A 13,442-nucleotide genomic window follows, 5' to 3' on the forward strand; every position below is an offset into this window, starting at 1 on the left:
AAACTAATGGGCAAGCCGAGGTGTCAAACAGAGAAATTAAACGTATCTTGCAAAAGATAGTAAAGTCTCACAGAAAAGACTGGAGCACCAGACTACAAGATGCACTGTGGGCATATAGAACAGCATACAAGACACCCATTGGGATGAGTCCCTTCCGCTTAGTTTATGGAAAAGCTTGTCATCTCCTAGTTGAAATCGAACATAAAGCCTTCTGGGCAGTTAAAGAGTGCAACATGGGGATTGAGAATGCTGGAGCTGAAAGAAAGTTACAACTGCAGGAACTGGAGAACCTTCGCCTAGAAGCTTATGAGAACTCCAGAATATACAAGGAAAAGATGAAAGCTGTGCATGATCAAAACATCAATAAGAGAGAGTTCCAACCTGGAGATTTTGTTCTCCTTTACAAATCTCGACTGAGGCTCATGCCCGGTAAGTTGAGATCAAAATGGGAAGGTCCATACAGAATAGAGAAGGCTGAACCGTACGGAGTTTATCACCTAAGCCATCCTCCAAGTTCTGAACTTATTAAGGTCAATGGACACCGTCTGAAGCTATACCATGGTGAGAAGGTGCAGAAGAGCAAGGAGCTTGAGATCTTCCGCCTGGAAGATCCCTACATAGCAACAGATTGAGCTAGTGGAGCGTCCAACTTACGGACGTTAAAGCAAAGTTCTTGGTGGGAGACAACCCACCGCGGTATGATCGTTCTTTTCTTTACTTTTAGTTTTTCTTCTTTAAATAACTATTCTCTTTATTAGTGCTTTCGTGCTCTTTCAATTACATGTCTTTATCTTTCTAAAAAAAAAAATTTTGCCGCACGACGCGATCGCACAAGCGACGCGTCCGTGTGGCAGGGGGAGTAAAGAAAAATAAAAATGAACAGAAAGTTTCGCAGGAGCAGCGCTGGAGTCGTGCCAAAGGCACAATTTACTCCACGCAACCGCGTCGCATGGAAATCATGGCCTCCCATTGATGAGCTTTTCACATGTAATCCGGACCATGTGTTCATGCCATTTATCTTTATTGTGCATTGACTATCACTTACAATACCCTCTTCCTTGCTCTATCTCTATGAATTTAATTTTCTTTCTCTTCCCTTCTTTCAGGATGGCCACCAAGAAAGGACAAGAGAAAGCTACTTCCAAACCATCAGCAAGAAGAGGAACTAAAAGAGCATTAGTGGCAGAGCTTTCTTCAACCGCAGTCAAGCCCTCAACAAAAAGAGTTAAGAGGATAATAAAGGTTGACGACAAAGAGAAAGCCTTTCCAGCAAAGGACACTGCGCGATTTCCCAATCGCTACTGTGAGCAGATGTTCCCTATCCTAGCAGAAAGGAACTATAACAATGAATACCTTCTCATCCTCCTGCCCAATATTGCCACCTTTATTGAGCCACAAATTGAGCGAAGACAATGGGGTTTCCTACGGAGACAGCCAAGGCAGGTCAATCTTTCTTGGGTAGTTGAGTTCTACTCCAACTTCTATATACCAACCCTACAGTCTGTTTATGTCCGGCAGAAGCAAGTCCCCATTACAGAAGAGGCCATTCAGCAAGTTCTGAGTCTTTCCCCTATTCCAAAAGGAATGGACACTTTTCAAGAAGCCACCCTTCAGCGCCAGAGATACCAATTTGACTGGGACTCCGTTCTCAGAGTCATTGCTTTACCTGGCAGCCGTTGGATCTACGGATACCACCGCAACCGCCCTAAGGGAATCTTGACTTCCGCACTTACCTTGGAGGCTCGCATATGGGCACAGATCATGTCCCATTACGTCTTTCCAAGCACTCATGAGTCCTCCTTCACTGTGGACATGGATGTTCTACTATGGTGCATCCTTACAGAGCAACCTCTGAATCTCTCAAGACACATCCGGCATGCTATGGAGCATGTACAAATTGCGGGCAACTTACCTTTCCCCGCCTTGGTCTCAAATCTTGTCTCCACAGCCGGAGTCTCCTGCAGAGCTGGGGATACCAAAGTCATGCTTCCACGGGATGATCAATATGTCCCTAATGGGAAATACCTCAGACTTTCAGCAGCCACTACAAGCCAGCCTACTGAGCCAGTTGAAGATATTCCTTCTTCAACACCACAAGCATCTACCACTGAGAAAGTGCTCCAGCAGATACTTGAAAAGTTGGATCGGCATGAACAAAAAGCAAAGATGAGAGAGCGCCGTAACGAGCGCCGATTCAAACACCTCAAGGAGCTACTCAAGGGACGCTTCAGAGACTCAGACACCCCGGACTCCACTTCTTTTACCAGCACCGGGAGCCGTACTGGTCACGACTGTGGAGATACTGCCACCAGCCCACCCCTATTCCTGACAGATGGCACCGAGGATGGTGCAAAGCCTTAAGTGTGGGGAGGTCGGTCAGTACCTGACTTCCGGAGGTAGATTCTCTTCTCTGACACCAATAATTAGGATATTTTAGTTAGATTTTTTCTTTCTTTTATAGAATAGAATAAATTACATAGGTTAGGATAGTTGCATGCATGTTCTACTTCATTGAAAAGACAATAAGTTTCTTTAAAAAAAAATCTATCTTTGGAACAAAATTTCACTAATTTTTTTCAAAGTTTTTATGATAAATCTGCTTGAGTTGTATTTGGAACATGATGTTTGAGCTAAAGAACACACAACCTGTGAAAGATTTGAGCCTTTATGTATGGTTACACTATTTAACCACAATTATTTTATTCTTGTGTGTTTACTTCTCTATGATTGTAATCTATATTTTGTTTTATCTTATATGTCCAATATTTATTATATTTACATGCTTGCACATGATTGAGGCCATTATTTGTTTAAACTCACTTATCCAAATCAAGCCTACCCTTTTCAATTACCCTTGTTAACCACTTTGAGCTTTTAAAACCCCATTTGTTCTATATTTCAACACATTACTAACCTTAAGCTGAAAAACAATTGCATATCCCAAATTGAATCTTTGGTTAGCTTAAGATAGAATTGTGTGTGCTAGTTAAGTATGGGAAATTGTGGGAACAGAAGTTGTTAAGGGAATGTGTCATGAAAATTTAAAGAAAATTTGGATACCCACTCATGTGAAAATATAAAAATGAAAAATCTATGTGCATTGATAAGATTTATTTATTCAAAAAAAATATTCAATAAATAAGGGGACAAAATTACCCCAATGTTAAATTCAGAATTCAAAGATCAATGCACATATGATAGAATTAAAATACAAGGTTGAAACATGAGTATGGGTTGAAAAAGGGAATTATGGGTAGCTAGGCATGAATTTAAAAGTATATAGAATATATGTATATTAGGTGAGAGCTTAGGTTAATTAAAGATTCAATTTATAAAGCTCACTTAGCCATATGTATATCCTTACCTGCACCTTGGCCCCATTACAACCCTGAAAAGACCTCATGATGTTTGCATTGGTATATTAACTGTTGTTCATTGGTTAGGAGAAAAACAAAAGTTAGAAAGCATGACTAGAGAAGAATAGAGTGATTACCCTATACACTAGAGATTAGAGCGTACATACATTATCAGTGAGGGTTCAATGCTTGAATTTTCATGTTTCCAGCCTTCATAAGCTATCTTCTTGCACTTTTATCGGTTTTATTATATGATGATAGAATTAGTGGAATTTGATTTGTAATTGTTTTGAAGGGCTTATTTACTTTTGATCAAGTGGATAATAATCATATAGTTGCATTTATTTATGTATGTAGGATTGCATTGCATTTCATGAGTTTCTGCATGTTCATACTTATTTCCTTGTCTCCTTCAATTTAGCATGAGGACATGCTAATGTTTAAGTGTGGGGAGGTTGATAAACCACTATTTTATAGTTTATATTGTGTTTAATTGTGTGGTTTTGTCGTGATCCTTACCCACTTATTCATCAATTTAGCATGCATTTAGATTTCCTTCCTGAATTTATTACATGTTTGAAAATTGCTTCCCAGAGACTTTAATTATTTAATTTTAATTCTCCTTTATTCCATTTGATGCCGTAATGTGTGTGTCAAGCATTTCAGGCTTTATAGGGCATGAATGAGACGGAGATTGGAGAGGAAGCTAGCAAAAATGGAAGGAACACAAGAGTTTGAGGAGATAACCAGCGAAAAGTGACGCGGTCGCATGGCTCACGCGACCGCGCGAAGGAGCGCAAATCGCAGTGACGCGGCCGCATGGCTTGCGCGGCCGCGCGGATTGGAAAGCACAAGCAACGCGGTAGTGTGGATGACGCGAACGCGTGAAGAGGAAAAGCGCCAGCGACGCATCCGCATGGACGACGCGTCCGCATGGACGACGCGATCGCGTGACATGCGCGATCTGCATAAACTGCAGAATCTGAAACCAGCAATTTTGGACCCTATTTCGGCCCAGTTTTCGGCCCAGAACAGCAGACCAGAGTCAGAGAATATGCAGAAACAACAGAGAAAACATTCATTAAGTAGTTTAGATCTAGTTTTTGACTCTCTTAGTTTTTTTTTTTCTCTCTAGTTTTAAGAATTTTAATTTTCAATTGATCTTAGCATTGGAACATTGAGAAGAGTTATTTTCCTCATCAAGACTTCATCACTCTAGTTTGTTCTCTTAACTTGGTTTTATTCTTCCATGTTCTTTGTTATGTTCAATTTTGTCATTCAGATATTTTTATGATTAATTAATGCAAGGATTATTTCTTTTTAATTTAAATTCCATTCCAATAATCATGTCTTCTTTTAATTCCCTTTCATGTGCCATGGATTCTTTATTTACAATGCGTGAGTAGCTTCATTACTTGATGGGGAGTTGATTAAAAGGAACTCTTGAGTTGGAAGGATTGAAAGAAAAATTTGTAATTGGGTTGAATGTTGGATTGCTATCCTGTCACCGACGCCAATCCCTTTGAACTAAGTGGGTTGCAACTTGTGAACAGATTTGGCATTTCCACTTGTTTGACTTTCTCTTACCTAGTAAGGGATAACCAAACAGAACAACTATTAATTATAAATTAATCTTACAATTACACCATCAATGATAAAGATTCTAACCAATCAATTCCTAGTCAAGGCCTCTTATTTTTATTATTTAAAATTCCTCAATTTAAATCCCAATTTACTTAGCTCAACTCTTTTTGGAATATCTGATTACCAGCGCATTTTTCTGCAACTCGTTGGGAGACGGCCTGGGACTTAAAAGTCCCAGTAATTTTAATTTAAACTTTCAGTGACATATTTCTAAATTGATAGGCAGATTTTCGGTGAGTTAAGAACTATACTTGCAACGTAACCATTTTAATAAATTTTTAATTTACCAGCTTCTGCACTCCATCAAGACCATAGAGATTCCATTGGAATTACTTCTGCCATTCATGAGCTCTGATGAGTATTCTTCCTCTGAAGAGGACGAAGATGTCACTGAAGAGCAAGTTGCTAAGTACCTTGGAGCAATCATGAAGCTAAATGACAAGTTATTTGGTAATGAGACTTGGGAGGATGAACCCCCCTTTGCTCACCAAAGAACTGGATGACTTGACTAGGCAGAGATTACCTCAAAAGTGACAGGACCCTGGGAAGTTCTCAATACCTTGTACCATAGGCACCATGACCTTTGAGAAGGCTCTGTGTGACCTAGGGTCAAGCATAAACCTCATGCCTCTCTCTGTAATAGAGAAGCTAGGGATCTTCGAGGTGCAAGCTGCAAGAATCTCACTAGAGATGGCAGATAATTCAAGAAAACAAGCTTATGGACTTGTAGAGGATGTTTTGGTAAAGGTTGAAGACCATTACATCCCTGCTGATTTCATAGTCCTAGAGACTGGGAAGTGCATGGATGAATCCATCATCCTTGGCAGACCCTTCCTACCCCAGAAATGGGCACCAGCCCAGCGTTTAATGCCAGGATTGGCAGAAGGAGCATTTCTGCTCGCCACTTGGTGCAGGGATGAATTATCCTTGACACCTCAGGATCTGTGGACCCCACAGGATCCCCACCTACCCCACCACTCTCTCTCTTCTTCACCCATTCACCAATCACCTCAACACCTCTTCCCCGAAAACCCCTCACCTATCAAATCCCACCATTGTCTTCACCACTCACATCCATCCTTCATAAAACCCCACCTACCTCACCATTCAAATTCAAACCACTTTCCCTCCCAAACCCACCCATAATTGCCGAACCTTACCCCTCTCTCCACCCCTATATAAATCCATCTTCACTCCTTCATTTTCACACAACCTACACACTACTTCTCCCCCCTTGGCCGAAAAACAAAGCCACCTCTATCTCCTCTATTTCTTCTTCTTCTACTCTCTTCTTTTTTCTTTTGCTCGAGGACGAGCAAACCTTCTAAGTTTGGTGTGGTAAAAGCATTGCTTTTTGTTTTTCCATAACCATTTATGGCATCTAAGGCCAGAGAAACCTTTAGAAAGAGGAAAGGGAAGGCAAACGCTTCCACCTCCGAGTCATGGGAGATAGAGAGATTCATCTCAAGGGTGCATCAAGACCACTTCCATGAAGTTGTGGCCATGAAGAAGGTGATCCCCGAGGTCCCTTTCAAACTCAAAACGAGTGAATATCCGGAGATCCGACATGAGATCCGAAGAAGAGGTTGGGAAGTTCTTACCAACCCATTCAACAAGTCAGAATCTTAATGGTTCAAGAGTTCTATGCCAATGCATGGATCACCAAGAACCATGATCAAAGTGTGAACCCGGACCCAAAGAATTGGCTTACAATGGTTTGGGGGAAATGCTTAGATTTTAGTCCGGAAAATGTAAGGCTGGCATTCAACTTGCCCATGATGCAAGGAGATGAACACCCTTACACTAGAAGGGTCAACTTTGATCAAAGGTTGGACCAAGTCTTCAAAGACATTTGTGAAGAGGGCGCTCAATGGAAGAGAGATTCAAGAGGGAAGCCGGTTCAACTGAGAAGGCATGACCTCAAGCCCATGGCTAGGGGATGGTTGGAGTTTATCCAATGCTCAATCATTCCCACTAGCAACCGGTCCGAAGTTACTATAGACCGGGCTATCATGATTCATAGCATCATGATTGGAGAGGAAGTAGAAGTTCATGAGGTTATATCCCAAGAACTTTATAAGGTAGCGGACAAGTCCTCTACCTTGGCATTTGTCACTTCTGTAATTCAGTTGGAATTAACATAGAGGGAGACATCCTCATTGATGAGGACAAGCCCATCACTAAGAAGAGGATGGAGCAAACAAGAGATCCCACTCATGGACATGAGGAAATTCCTCATCATGAAATTCCTGAGATGCCTCAAGGGATGCACTTTCCTCCACAAAACTATTGGGAGCAAATCAACACCTCCCTAGGAGAATTGAGTTCCAACATGGGACAACTAAGGGTGGAGCACCGAGAATATTCCATCCTCCTCCATGAAATTAGAGAAGATCAAAGAATCATGAGAGGGGAGCAACAAAGGCAAGGAAAAGACATTGAGGAGCTCAAGCACTCCATAAGATCTTCAAGAGGAAGAACAAGCCGTCATCACTAAGGTGGACCCGTTCTTTGATCTCCTTGTTCTTTATTTTCCTATTTTTCGAATTTTTATGCTTATGTTTATCTATGTTTGTGTCTTATTACATGATCATTAGTGTCTTAGAGTCTATGCCTTAAAGTTATGAATGTCCTATGAATCCATCACCTTTCTTAAATGAAAAATGTTCTTAATTAAAAAAGAGAAGAATTGCATGAATTTTGAATTTATAACAGATTAATTATTTTGATGTGGTGGCAATACTTTGACTTCTGAATGTATGCTTGAACAGTGCATACGCTTTTGAATTTGTTGTTCATGAATGTTGGCTCTTGAAAGAATGATGAAAAAAGGAAACATGTTACTGAGGATCTGAAAAATCATAAAAATGATTCTTGAAGCAAGAAAAAGCAATGAATACAAAAAAAAAAAGAGAGAGAGAAAGCAAGCAGAAAAAGCCAACAGCCCTTTAAACCAAAAGGCAAGGGTAAAAATAAAGTCGTGATCCAAGGCAAAAAAAGAGTGTGCTTAAGAACCCTGGACACCTCTAATTGGGGACTCTAGCAAAGCTGAGTCACAATCTGAAAAGGTTCACCCAGTTATGTGTCTGTGGCATGTATGTATCCGGTGGTAATACTGGAAGACAGAGTGCTTTGGGCCACGGCCAAGACTCATAAAGTAGCTGTGTTCAAGAATCATCATACTTAACTAGGAGAATCAATAACACTATTTGGATTCTGAGTTCCTATAGAAGCCAATCATTTTGAATTTCAAAGGATAGAGTGAGATGCCAAAACTGTTCAGAGGCAAAAAGCTAAAAGCCCCGCTCATCTAATTAATACTGATCTTCATAGATGTTTTTGGGATTCATTGCATATTCTCTTCTTTTTATCTTAATTGATTTTCAGTTGCTTAGGGACAAGCAACAATTTAAGTTTGGTGTTGTGATGAGCGGATAATTTATACGCTTCTTGGCATTGTTTTTAGTATGTTTTTAGTATGTTTTAGTTAGTTTTTATTATATTTTTATTATTTTTTAGTTAAAATTCACTTTTCTGGACTTTACTATGAGTTTGTGTGTTTTTCTGTAATTTCAGGTATTTTCTGGCTGAAATTGAGGGACCTGAGCAAAAATCTGATTCAGAGGCTGAAAAGGACTGCAGATGCTATTGAATTCTGACCTCTCTGCACTCGAAGTGAATTTTCTGGAGCTACAGAAGTCCCATTGGCGCGCTCTCACCTGCGTTGGAAAGTAGACATCCTGGGCTTTCCAGCAATGTATAATGGTCTATACTTTTTCCGAGATTTGATGGCTCAAACCAGCGTTCCAAATCAACTTAAAACTGCCCGGCGTTAAACGCCGGAACTAGCACAAGAATGGGAGTTAAACGCCCAAACTGGCACAAAAGCTGGCGTTTAACTCCAAGAAAAGTCTCTACACATGAAAGCTTCAATGCTCAGCCCAAGCACACACCAAGTGGGCCCGGAAGTGGATTTTTATGTCATTTACTCATCTTTGTAAACCCTAGGCTACTAGTTCTCTACATATAGGACCTTTTGCTATTGTACTTTCATCTTGGTTCTTCTGGTTCTCTCTCTGGGGCTGAAGCCAATGATCACCATTATCACTTATGTATTTTCAACGGTGGAGTTTGTACACATCATAGATTAAGGTGTGGAGCTCTGCTGTACCTCGAGTATTAATGCAATTACTATTGTTCTTGTATTCAATTCAGCTTATTCTTGTTCTAAGATATTCATTCGCACCAAAAAACATGATGAATGTGATGATTATGTGACGCTCATCATCATTCTCACTTATGAACTCGTGCCTGACAACCACTTCCGTTCTACAAGCAAACAAGGCTTGAATGTTTATCTCTTGGATTCCTTAATCAGAATCTTCGTGGTATAAGCTAGAATTGATGGCGGCATTCAAGAGAATCCGGAAGGTCTAAACCTTGTCTGTGGTATTCTGAGTAGGATTCAAGGATTGAATGACTGTGACGAGCTTCAAACTCCTGAAGGCTGGGCATTGGTGACAAACGCAAAAGAATCACTGGATTCTATTCCAACCTGATTGAGAACCGACAGATGATTAGCCGTGCTGTGACAGAGCGCGTTGAACATTTTCATTGAGAGGACGGGACTATAGCCACTGACAACGGTGATGCCCAACATACAGCTTGCCATGGAAAGGAGTAAGAAGGATTGGATAAAGACAGTAGGAAAGCAGAGAGACGGAAGGGACAAAGCATCTCCATACGCTTATCTGAAATTCTCACCAATGAATTACATAAGTATCTCTATCTTTATTTTATGCTTTATTCATAAATCATCCATAACCATTTGAATTTTCCTGACTGAGATTTACAAGATGACCATAGCTTGCTTCATACCAACAATCTCCGTGGGATCGACCCTTACTCGGGTAAGGTTTATTACTTGGGCAACCCAGTGCACTTGCTGGTTAGTTGTGCGAAGTTGTGATAAAGAGTTGAGATTGCAATTGAGCGTACCATGTTGATGGCGCCATTGATGATCACAATTTCGTGCACCAATATACATGTGGGAGTTTTATCCCTCTAGGTCGGGCAATTTTGTAGATCTTGGCTTGGCACCTCGTTAAAAAACCTTTTTAGGAAAAAAATTATACCTTATCCTAAGATCTTTATTACCTCTAACTGTAGTATCTTCTTAGTTTGCAAGCGTGCCATGACCTGGGAAGTTCTTGCCCTTCGAGTTCGGACAGTCTGTAGTAGCCCTTTCCAAGTACTTTTATGACTCGGTAGGGTCCTTTCCAGTTTGTTGCCAGTTTTCCTTTTCCAGGTCGAGTTATTCTGATATCATTTCGGATTAGGATGATGTCATTCTCGGCAAATCCTCGCAGTACTACCTTTTGATTGTATCTTGAAGCCATTCGACGTTTTAATGCCTCTTCCCTGATCCGAGCTTTTTCTCGAATTTTTGGAAGTAGGTCGAGTTCTTCCCTTTGAAGTTGGGAATTGGCCTCTTCACTATAATGGATCACTTTGGGCGACCCTTCTTCAACCTCTACTGGGATCATTGCCTCCATCCCATAAGCTAATCTGAAAGGGGATTCCTTTGTGGTGGAATATGGCATTGTTTGATATGCCCATAGGACTTGTGGGAGCTCTTCGGCCTAGTCTCCCTTTGCATCCTGTAATCTTTGTTTTAGCCCAGCCAATATGACTTTGTTGGCAGCTTCTGCTTGTCCATTGGCCTGAGGGTGTTCTACAGACGTAAATTAGTATTTTATGTTCAATCGGCCACCAATTTTCTGAAGCCCGTATCTATGAATTGAGTACCGTTGTCTGTGGTAATGGAGTATGGAACCCCAAACCTTGTGACAATATTTCTATATAGGAATTTTCGACGTTTTTGAGCGGTGGCGTTAGCTAGGGGTTCCGCCTCAATCCATTTGTGAAATAGTCTACCTCTACAATGAGAAATTTGACTTGTCCGGATCCTTGAGGGAAAGGACCGAGAAGGTCAAGTCCCCATTTTGCGAATGGCCAGAGTGAGGTTACGCTGACAAGTTCCTCTGGTGGGGCGATGTGAAAGTTGGCATGTTTCTGGCATGGTGGACATGTCTTTATGAATTCTATTGCTTCTTTTTGTAGAATCAGCCAATAGAATCCGGTCCGGAGTACCTTTTTGGTAAGAGCCTGTGCTCCGAGATGGTTGCCACAGATGCCGCTGTGTACTTCTTCTAAGACTTCCTTTTTATTGGAAGTCGGTACACATTTTAACAGTGGTGTTGAAATCCCTCTCTTATATAGAGTATTGTTTATGATTGTGTATTATTGTGCCTCCCGTTTTAACCTCTTTGCCTCTTTCTTATCTGCGGGGAGTATTTCTGTTTCAAGGTAGTTAATTATAGGAGTCATCCATCCTTGATTCTGACCTGTGATGGCTAGGATTTTTTCTTCTTCTGAGATTGACGCGTTCTGCAGCATTTCTTGGATGAGGCTTCTATTGTTACCCCCTAGTTTGGCGCTGGCTAGTTTTGAGAGTGCATCAGCTCGGGTGTTCTATTCTCGGGGTTTGTGCCGGACCTCATATTCCCCGAGTTGTCCGAGTTATTCCCTGGTTTTGTCCAGGTACTTTTTCATGGTAGGATCTTTGGTTTGGTAGCTCCCTGCTATTTGTGAAGTGACTATCTGTGAGTCGCTGAAGATAATGAGCTTTTGAGCTCCAACCTCCATAGCCAGCTTCAAACCAGCCAGTAGTGCCTCATACTCTGTTTGGTTGTTTGAGGCAGGGAATCCGAATTTGAGAGAAAGTTCGATTTGGGTTCCCTGGTCGCTTTTAATTATCACAACCGTGTCGCTTCCAGTTTTATTTGAGGAGACGTCTACATAGATATTCCATTCTGTAGGGATTTCTGGGGTGTCTGTAAATTCTGCAACGAAGTCGACTAGATATTGCGGTTTGATGGCTGTCTGAGCTTCATATTGAAGGTCGAATTCGGACAACTCGACTGCCCATTGCAAAATTCTTCCTGCTAAGTCTGTTTTCTACAAAATTCCTTTTATGGGTTGGTTAGTCTGAACCCTAATGATGTGAGCTTGGAAATATGGACGGAGTCGTCGAGATGTTAATATGAGAGCATAGGGGAATTTTTCTATTTTTTTGTTGTTCAGCTCGGATCCTTGTGATGCTTTACTGATGAAGTACACATGTTGTTGCCCACCATTGTCTTCTCGGACTAGTGCTGAAGCTACTGCCCGACTTCCTACTGCGAGATATAATATAAGTGGTTCTCCTTTCTGAGGCCAAGTTAGGATAGGTGGCTGTCCCAGGAATCTTTTGATATCTTGGAAGGCCTGCTCGCACTCCGTTGTGCATTCAAACATCTTTCCCTTTCTTAGAGTGGCATAGAAGGGGAGAGACCTTATTGCTGATCCCGCTAGAAATCTAGACAAGGCTGCCAAACTTCCATTGAGTTGTTGTATTTCTTTGAAACAAGTCGGGCTCTTCATGTCGAGTATGGCCCGGTATTTATCCGGATTTCCCTTGATTCCTCTTGGTGTGAGCATAAAACCCAAGAATCTTCCAGCTTCTACTGCGAAGGTGCATTTTGCAGGATTAAGTCGCATGCCATGCCTTCTTATAGTGTCGAATACTTGGGTAAGGTCGGACAACAACATCTCTTCAATTTGTGTCTTTATTAACATGTCGTGCATATATAATTCCATGATTTTTCTGATGTGATCCGTAAAGACCTTATTCATTAACCTCTGATAAGTTGCTCCCACATTTTTAAGTCCAAAGGGCATGATGATGTAGCAGTAGTTTGCTTTTGGGGTTAAGAATGAGGTTTTTTCTTGGTCGGGTGGATACATCGGGATTTGATTGTATCCCGGATATGCATCCATAAACGGAGGTATTTATATCCAGAGGAGGCATCCACCAGAGCGTCGATACTTGGGAGTGGATAAGGGTCTTTTGGGTAGGCTTTGTTGAGATCAGTGTATTCGGTGCACATCCGCCACTTCCCATTTGATTTTTTCACCAAGACAACGTTAGCTAGCCATAGTGGGTACTTGACTTCTCTTATGAATCCTGCCTCCAGTAGAGCTTGTACCTGCTCATCCACAGCTTGGGATCGTTCTGGTCCAGCTTTCTACGTTTTTGTTGTACTGGCCGAGATCCTAGGAAGACTGCTAGCTTGTGACACATTAACTTGGGGTATATGCCAGGTATGTCTGCAGCCTTCCATGCAAAGAGGTCGACGTTATCTCATAAGAACTGTACGAGTGATTCCTTTATGTATCCTTGTAGGATTGTACCGATATTGGTTGTTTTGTCTGGGATATCTCCGATCTGTACTTTTTCTACTTCAACTTCAGGTTGTGGGTGGAGTTCTTCCCGTCTCTGAGCTACACCAAGTTTGATTGTGTGGAATTCTTCTCCTCTGCCTCTGAGGTTTAAACTTT

Source organism: Arachis hypogaea, chromosome 1 (genome assembly GCF_003086295.3).
Source record: "Arachis hypogaea cultivar Tifrunner chromosome 1, arahy.Tifrunner.gnm2.J5K5, whole genome shotgun sequence".
Taxonomy (NCBI): Eukaryota; Viridiplantae; Streptophyta; class Magnoliopsida; order Fabales; family Fabaceae; genus Arachis; species Arachis hypogaea.